The sequence below is a fragment of the Rhinolophus sinicus genome, chromosome 3 (assembly GCF_057876585.1).
Source record: "Rhinolophus sinicus isolate RSI-liver-muscle chromosome 3, RSI-T2T, whole genome shotgun sequence".
In the NCBI taxonomy this organism is placed as follows: Eukaryota; Metazoa; Chordata; class Mammalia; order Chiroptera; family Rhinolophidae; genus Rhinolophus; species Rhinolophus sinicus.
The window spans coordinates 87,574,999-87,584,066 of NC_142503.1; the positions used below are offsets into that span (position 1 = coordinate 87,574,999).

Below are 9,068 nucleotides of genomic sequence, written 5' to 3' on the forward strand. Positions count from 1 at the left end.
CTCAATGACTGGTCTATATTAGAAGATGTTAGTGGACCCAAAAAACCAAAGTGAAGGTAGGAGTTTGAGGAGAATTGTGGAGGAGAAATAGTCAAATGGTTAAAATTTCAGTACTAGGAGCTGTTAAAGGGGCAGATTGACTTGAAAGTGAATTTTTTATAAGTAGATTTTTTTTTTTTTATAAGTAGATTTTGCCATGGGAATAAGGGTATGGAAAGAACGGTCGACACTTGAAAAGAATTTGTCAAATTTTTTTTGCCAAAAGTATGCCATGGCAAAAAAAAAACCAAAAAAATTGTTGCTTAGAAGCTTGTAATGATCTATGGCCCAGGTTCAAAAAAAGTAGCATTCTACTATAGTTTTTTTTTTAACTAGGTACAAATCAGTCCCACTGTATAATCAGGGGCTGTGATTACACCTTAGGCTTTAACAATTTTCTAGGTCCATCCAATCAATCAAACACAAACTGGGCAAATGTAATATAAGCAACTCTTATTTTCCCAGTGTAAAAACATTATTAGCAGCATGACTCAACCAGCAAATGGTACAGGTTTAAAACCTTAGTCCAAAAAATTCTACATATAGGCTTTACTGCCATCGTACTTGAGTGTGACTTTTAGGAAATGATTTGCCACTGTGGATCAAGGCTGGCTGGTTAAGGTCTGGGTCATTGAACCAAGTATCATAGATGGTGGTTAGCTTTATAAAGAAAACTGTTCCAAGGTCATGGTCAATATTAAAAAATTAAAAGAAAGGTTAAAAAAAAACCTGTAGATGGTATGAATGACTAAACATAACGTTATCATCTCACTGCGATGTTAAGTAATCACAATTCAAAACACAAGGCCAACTTCTCAGTTATTGGTGTCATCTTTGAATGTGAAAGACAAGATCTAAATATTATTATGTTTTTGTGGCTACAGTTTGCTCATCTGTAACAAAGTGGGTAAAAAAAAAAATCAGTAAAAAAAATCATCCTACTCAAAGGATTGTTAAGATAAGCAACCTATAAACATGCCTGCCTTTAACCTATTCACTGCATTAACTGATTTCAAGTTTGTTTTCCAAAATGTGTCAAAAATCCACAGAAAATAATTACAGTACTTATATATTTAAGTAAATATAGTTAAGGTGCTACATTTTATTAAAATAAATGATTAAAGTATAATAAAAATTGCCTATTGTTATTCATTCTTGAAAAACATAGAAATATAGAACAATGTACATCTGCTTTCCTAAACTTCCTTTCTGGAACAGTGAGCTCGTGGGGTAAAGTCAAACGCCACAGTCAGCAGCATGGAAATATCATTCGACTACAGACAAACGTTGCAGCGAAAATGTTAAAACAGAAATTGCTCCGTAAAAGTCCCCATAGTGATCCAGTGGCCTGGAACAATCCAAGTTCAGTGTCTCTGCCTATCCACGTCTTTTTGTCATCAGGGAAGTAAATATTCTGGGCACTGATAACCTCTGAGAAGTCATTTGGTGTTTTAGGTACTTGGATGGTAGAAAGAGGGAAGGGCAACAGCTTCTGCTAGGCCCTTTCTCTTTTAAACCTTACCTAGGTGTGTTAAATTGAGAATTATGTCAGTCTGAAATGGGAGAACAGAATCAAACTATACATCAGTGTCAAACTATAGTATCAAACTATACATAAAAAATGAATTAGCAATAATTAATAAATCAACATTCACACAGATTTAAAAGGACAGGTGGCAATCAATTCTCAACCCATCTCTCTGTGATGCTGAGAAAATCTGTGTATCCAATTAACTGGATAGCTCAAAATACTTCTAAGATGACTTTCTGAAAATAAGACTTCCCGGGCCTCTGGGTGCGTGACTTGGGACACTCCCCTGACCTAGAGGCAGACCAGCTACAGCTTTCCAAGAACGTCCTTAACCTTGGATAAGTCTGTACTAGCCCTGCTGAGATTCTAGCTCCCAAGCCTGGAACAGCTTTAAGGAGTCAAAGGTGGTTCCCAAGGAGAAATGCCCCACAATGTGAGTTAGGACTGGCAAAGTCACCCCAGAGCACGCCAGGGACCCATTGGACTTGGAGAAGAGAATGGAAGGAGTAAGACTGGGCCAGGGTCTTACATTACCTTGCTTCCCCAGACAGACTTCCTTAGATTGGGGCTAACTTGGAATAGGGATAGCTGAGGCCTCCAAAAACACTTCTGAACATAGGATAAAAGGTGCCATATTTGAGGACAGAGAGTTAAAGCATTAACTATAAATTTTACAAGGCCAGTAAGTGCCATCCAGAAATGTCAGAACAATTAGTTGTTAAATCAACTTACAGACTATAACTGTTCTTTTAAATGATGAGCACCATTCAAGTGTTTCTCAAAATATGGCATCAAAATCACTTGGAGGTGCTTGTTAAAAATGCAGATTCCTAAGCCCCACCCCAGACTCAAATCCCAGAGACTAGTGTTCCACCCATGAACTGAATTTCTAAGGAGAAACCCAGTTGACTCAGATGATCTCTATCAAGGCAGGAGAACTATGTCTATGTGGTCCATCAGAAATTTAAAGACACTCACTGATTAGGGATCTGCATATTTTCCCAAAATATTTAAATACCATAAAAATGAAAACAATATTTCTTGTGATGAGTTCTTAAGAACCATTACAGTTTATTCTGCCCACATATAATAAACACCATTATTAAATTATGAGCACAAAATTATTGGGAAAAATATCAACTATGCTTCACAAAAATATTGCCTTTATTTTGTCACCAAAAGTAATTATGCTATTAAAGAAATTTATAGTTTTTTTAAGTATCAGTCATTTGGCTGCAGGAACTTATTAAGCTGTTAAATTCCTCCCATACATTTTAGTCATCAGAATTTTTGTGATAAAGGTTTTATATTATTTTTTTAAACTATAAATTGTGAATCATTGCAACTAGTGATTAGGCTGAATGTGACTTTATTATATCCAAGTTATAAATTCCTAAAAACATGTTTCATTAGACTTACTAAGGCAGTTTTAACTCTTCACAAATTAAACAGCCTCTTCAATAAAGCTTGGTTTACTTCTATTAAGGATTTTTTTGTATGTGTGTGCAAAACAATTCAGTTGTAATGCATTTTCTTAAGAAGCACAAGCAAACAGTTTCTGAAATACATGCTACTGCAAAGCAGTAAACCAGTGTTGTGTGATGTGACAAGCATCACATCTCTTTTCTAGAGGGATTTTTTTTCTCCTGTAAACTCCCCCTTCCCAAACCGTGGCTGTAATTATTTTACAAAATGTAGTTGGCCATTTCTGAAGAGTCAAACACTCCTTTTCTCCCTCACCAAAATCACAAGTTCCGGCTGAATACTGAATGGAAATAGAACTTGAGAAGCAGGCTTTGTTTGTAGCATGTTGTTTCTGCTAAGGATTGCCCCCCACCCACGCTCCATGCTAGTGCTCCCACTGAAGTGTACATGTTATGTTTTAACAGATGGGCCGGCTGGCGGCTTCTGGGCTGTAAAACAGGAAAACGGAATCTGCACCGAGTGGTATTGAACTGAATGCTCATAAAGTTCATGGACATACACTGACCCAGACAGACCAGGCAGATCCAGACATGCTTACACACACTCATCATACACCCCACAGATCAAAGGGGGTCCATCTCTCCACCCAGGGGAAGTTCAAGGTTGTTTTCCCTTCCGTATAGTTCTACTTCATTCACCTATCAATTTTGTACAGAAGCACATATATGTACACACATATATACACGCACATCTACATATACATATATATGTATGGATAGCTACATAACTCAACGTTTTTATATATTTTCCAAGATCCCAATATTCCCAAATTCTGTACCAAGTCTCCATCTAGTACTCTCAATAAGCTCTCATTCACGTCCAATTAGAATTACAAAAAAATATATTGTATTCAATTCTATTTAGTCCACACATAATATGAAATACATGTATGTAACTGCCCTCAGAAAAACTAGCTGCTTTTACCCTTATCATTAAGATTAAAAAAAAAAAAAAATCTATCCCTGACTGAGTCACAAATGAAGTGTCAGGTTTAACCTTAAATCTTATTGTCAGTTCATGTCACAACTTCATCACTTAAATACACAGGTGCTCAAGCAAACCCTAACCCACCAGCCAGGGGGTCCATTTCACGGTCTGGTCTTGGATTCTCCGCCACTCTGTGCACTGGGACAGACAGTAGCTCCCCGCTAATGAAATCCTCCGGGCACACCTTGCTGGTGATGTGGATGGAGGTCCGAACACCTCACGAAGGATGCGAATTCAAGTGCTAATACAAAGTAATGACTTTCCAAAGTTTAATATCCGTGCTGTCAATCCCTTTCAATAATCGCAAAGCACTGAAACCCCTGCTACAGAACCTGGCTGTCACTTAAGTTCTCTGACCGTTGAGGACCCACCCGAACACGACGATCGCTGGCTTGGGCCACAGATCAGACACCGACGCCGGCTATGGTGCTGCACCGCGTCCAGCGCGGGTTAGTTTTTCAGGAGCCCGTCCCCAAGCCATCTAGGAACTGCGGTCCCCACACTACTGGGCACAGAGGCCGCCCCCAGCGCGCTTGTCGCCTCCGCAGAGAGCCAGGGGACGCGTCCCTGGGCCCCACCTAATGAAGGCAATTACAACACACCAAGTTCGTGTGAACGCAGAGCCGCGTCCCAGGCTGACTTGCCGTGCTCTGAAACAAGAAGTTCGGGACTAGGGATCCTGGCGAGGAACAAACCCCTCCCAGCCCTGACCTCCCCACAGCGGCCACTCTCGTACGGACTGACCGACGCGCACCAGGACGCTTCCAGTCCCTCGGCTCGTCAAACAGCGCCGAGAGGAGCCGCTCGCCCTCCTCGCCGCCACTCACCCTCCTCGCCGAGTCCCGATCGCAAACCGCTGTCTCTGCTGCGGGTCCTGAATCCCAAGTTGCCCCGAAACGGCGACCGCTCTTGCCCTAGCGAACCCGGGCACATTGGCTCAGGCAGGCACCTCAGAGGGAACACAAGCCGGACAGTCGCCCGGGCTCAGCAACCGCCCGGAGCGCTCTGACAATTCAAGGACCTGCTCAGCGAATGAGGCAGACCGCCCTGCGGAGGAGACCCGGCTCCAGAGGGAGGCGGGGCCGGGCTGCGGGCGGGGCGGGGCCGGCCTCGGGCCAGCCCCGTGGGGCGGGGCGCCCATATCCGTGACTGGCGGAGTCCGCAGCCAATCGCGGTGGCGCCAGGGCCAGGAGCGGCGGTGGGCGGTGCCGAGCGCCAGGCTCTGCCTCGCCACCGCGGCCCAATCGCCGCAGCGGAAGGTTGGGTGGGAGACGCGTTGGCTGCGGTCAAGTTGGCTGTGGTGAGGAGCTGGGTCTGCGAACCCGCGTGGTAGGGACGGCTGCTGCGGGACCCGGGCAGCACGCGAGGGAAGTGGCGGTCCCGGAAGGTCCCTGGCTGAGAGAGGCCCGGAGCCGCCGCGGATCTAGGCGCTGTGGAGCGAGAAGCCCAACCGCAGCGGGGGCCGAGACCGAGTAGACAACGCCCACACCTGGCGCCCGCAGGAGGCGCGGAACTTGGCTGTCTCGTTGGAGCCTCAGCAGTTGGGGGAAACCGACACCCAAAGACGGCGAGCCCCGGGCCGGATCACCCAGCCACCGGCGAAGACCTAGGCCCGGAAACTGGGAGCTCCGGGCTCCTGGTAAAGGTTTTCATTACGGCCTGGGGGTTATCCCCAAAACAAAACTCCGACTCCGCAAACCTCCGGGAAAGTTCATTACTCGTCCCCTCCTCGCCCCTGCCCTCCACACCACCGGCAGCGGGAACCTTACCAGGCGCCTAGGTTCCCTGCTCGACCCAAGGTGCCCCGGGCACTTTCGTCCCCAAGGCGAAAGTGAGCCTTGGGCACTCGACGGCACCGGAACCCGCGAGACCCTCCTTCCGGTCGGGGTGCCCTGCGGGGTGGCGTGTTCAGCGGTGGTTCCTGCTGCTGTCCCTTGGGTCGGTCAGAAGGGCAGAACCGTTCATCTTCGAAGGCAGGAAGGTCTCAGCGCTCCTCATCTGTCCCACTCTGCATGCTCTCGCCCCCTTCTCCTTCGATAGTCTCTGGACCCAGCTCAGAGACCTCCGTGGTGACGGGCATGGGGGGAGCCTGGACTCACTGAGCCAGTTGCGACTAAGTAGCCCCTGAAGAATGCTTTGTGGGCACTGCCCTTCAGGTTGGACTGCCGGTTTTTAAGCCTTTGTCTTGGCTGCAGCACACACACGGAGCTGTAGATTGGGGTGTTGCTTTCCAGGCTGAGGCCTAGAATGTTAGCAAGACCTGAACGGTAAGCTGTGGGTGCGTAGCAGCCTCTGTGCCTGGAATTGCACCTTCATAGGTAGGCACCCAACCCATGTTAGTAAAATGAAGGTATGCATGGCAGAGAAGGAGTCCAGCTTCCTGGTGCTCTGACACCTTCACCGCTGACCATGGCTCCTTAAGATCGCAGAAGTCTCAAAGGTTTTAGTGTCTCACTGTAGGTAACTATTCAGGATATCACGTGTAAGGGAGTATGCACCTTCACAGGTGTTATTTCAATGGCTGCCTGGCCCCCATAAAGACCTGCATCTTAGCTTACTTCTCGTGTGCAGGTTCTGATGAGGGTCATTGCTAAGATGGAAGGGGAAAGGTGTGTGACCCGAAAGGAGTGAATAGCCCCTCCATCAGGGAAGGCTGCACCTCAGGTGAGCTCTGACCTAGATTGAGTTTCAAATTGTGTCTCCTCAGCTCCCTGTCTCAATGGGAAAGGTCCATCACCATAAGTAAGGCAGGTTGTCAGAGGGCAAGAAAATCGAAGTTGGACAATTTTTGGTATACCCTGGAAAATTGATTGGGTATGCAGAAATTGCACAAATTTAAACCCTCCTCCAGTGAACCAAATGACTGGTACAGGTGAGGGAGATCATTCAGTTTCAGCAGTTGCTTAGCATACTGCTGAGTGGCCTGGGAGAATGGCCTTTAGCCACATGGAATTGGATGTAGACCACCTGAATAGAACATATACCAGGTCTTTCCTCAGTTCAGGATTTGGGGAAAAGGGGAAAAATATATTTTCTTCGATTTTTTTTCCCCCACTCCTGGATATAACTAGAGAAAAAGTTTGCCAACATTGTTGGTCATATTAACACCCTGTGAAGGTTTTTTTTGTTTGTTTGGTTTTTTTTTTTTTTTTTTTTTTTTTTTTTTTTTTTTTTACCTATGCCACTGATTATTTTAAAAATCACCTTGGTCATAGGAACCAAACACCAGCTGTTGACTGTACTTACTGTAGTACAGCATTTATGTCAGATGATGAAAAAAGGAAGTAGGAAACTTCATGAAATAAGTTAGAACTAAACAAATGCCTTCCGTGTCTTGATTTCCAAGGTTTTCTGTTTGTTTCATATAGATACAACTATCCATGGGCTGTTGGATAAGTAATTTCTCATTTTCCCTTATAGAATGGATGACATGAAAGAGAGCACATCTAGACTATGTTCATATTTCCACACCATCTTCTGTTGTAATTGGTATTTAAGAGTTTATCACTCAGATACAGACTTATTCCTTTGGTCACCAGTCGCCCTGATGATCTTCCTGTAGTCTACAGGGAAAATGAGGTCTGTTACTTATCTAAGAACACATTATAGTCCTATCTGGATGAAACAAAACCATGGAAATCTGGACGTGGAAGTCACCTACTTCACCAAAGGAAATTTCTCTGAAAGCGATGAGAAATGTTGTGGAATGGCTTGGGAATGAGAAGATTGAGGTGGGACCATGGAAGCAGGGCTGGTCCCTTTGTAAGTGAGCAAATTTGCCTTCAGGCCCTGTCACCCATCTCTGACACTGAAACAAAATTTTGAAACCTAAAGTTCAAGTGGGTGTGACTGAGAAGAACCCTGGGTTCTAATCTGAGCAGCTGCCACGGTGGTGCTCCTGGCAGTCACTTGACCGCTTTTTACCCTTACTTCCTTGGTCATAAAACCGTGGTGGCAGAATTGGTCCGCTGTGTTTATCTACTTAAGGGGAACACAATGACAGTAGTTACAAAACATGCATGGCATTTATAGCAGTACTGACCACTGAAAGGGAGAACAAAATGATGTTGAAATGGGAAAATTGTGTGGTCTGAACAGTTCCACTTTACTCTTGCAATTTCTATGTATTTGAATCTCATTGGGTTATTGTCCTTTCTATAAATGGAAATGAGAGAAAAGGGCCCTCACAATCCTTATCCTTTGATTCCCATATGTTTTGAAAGTTTAAGTGAATAGTATTTTCCCTCTTTCTCATTTTCGCCACCTCTCAACATATTCATTTTGAAAATTGTTCAGAATTTGAACAGTTTGAGCTAAAGAACTTAGCAAAGAACTGCAATCAGAAGTAGCAGATTCTAATACCAGCTATGCTCTGGGTTCATTCTAAGACCTTGGGCAAGCCATTAACCATCCCATACCTTAGTTTCCCACCTATGAAACTGCAGTGATACTTCGGATTAATTTCACAGAGATAGGAGAGATAACTGATGATAAGACACTTTGAAATACTGATTGCTGTATACACTACAAAATATCACATAGGTGTTTTGGCAAATTAAAGTATGGTGTTAGTCTATACACCACAACTAGGAGATATTTTTGTAACTGGCACAATTTCTGCAATCAGGGTGATACCACCCACAAAAAATTGATACCTCATTGCATTTGAATCACAGTTGCAACTGCCCCATATGAGAATGACAGTGCCATAGGTTCAACTAAGTAAAAATGTGATAACAGAAATGGGTGGGGAAGGAAAGCCTCTCTTCCACAAAACGTGGGATTTTCTCAGACATGCCCCCTCAAAAAACTATTGTACATTGAACTTCTTAAAAATGGGTGCCAGGGCCGGCCCGGTGGCTCAGGCAGTTAGGGCTCCATGCTCCTAACTCCAAAGGCTGCCAGTTCGATTCCCACATGGGCCAGTGGGCTCTCAACCACAAGGTTGCCAGTTCAATTCCTTGAATCCCACAAGGGATGGCGGCAGCGCCCCCTGCAACTAAGATTGAACACGAACACGGCACCT

General features: G+C 44.7%; 1 protein-coding gene across 2 annotated transcripts in view; it reads right to left on the reverse strand.

Moving 5' to 3' along the window:
- Positions 1-5,907, reverse strand: part of MARCHF3 (membrane associated ring-CH-type finger 3) — a 144,193-nt gene extending 138,286 nt beyond the window's left edge. Inside the window, exon 1 of one of the 2 annotated variants that reach the window (XM_074328546.2) lies at positions 5,812-5,907. The gene's annotated coding sequence lies outside the window, so the exon portion shown is untranslated. Of the gene's footprint in view, positions 1-4,869; positions 5,118-5,811 lie in introns of those variants that run through there. The other variant, XM_019732388.3, reaches the window with a different exon arrangement.
- Positions 5,908-9,068: the final 3,161 nt, after the last annotated feature.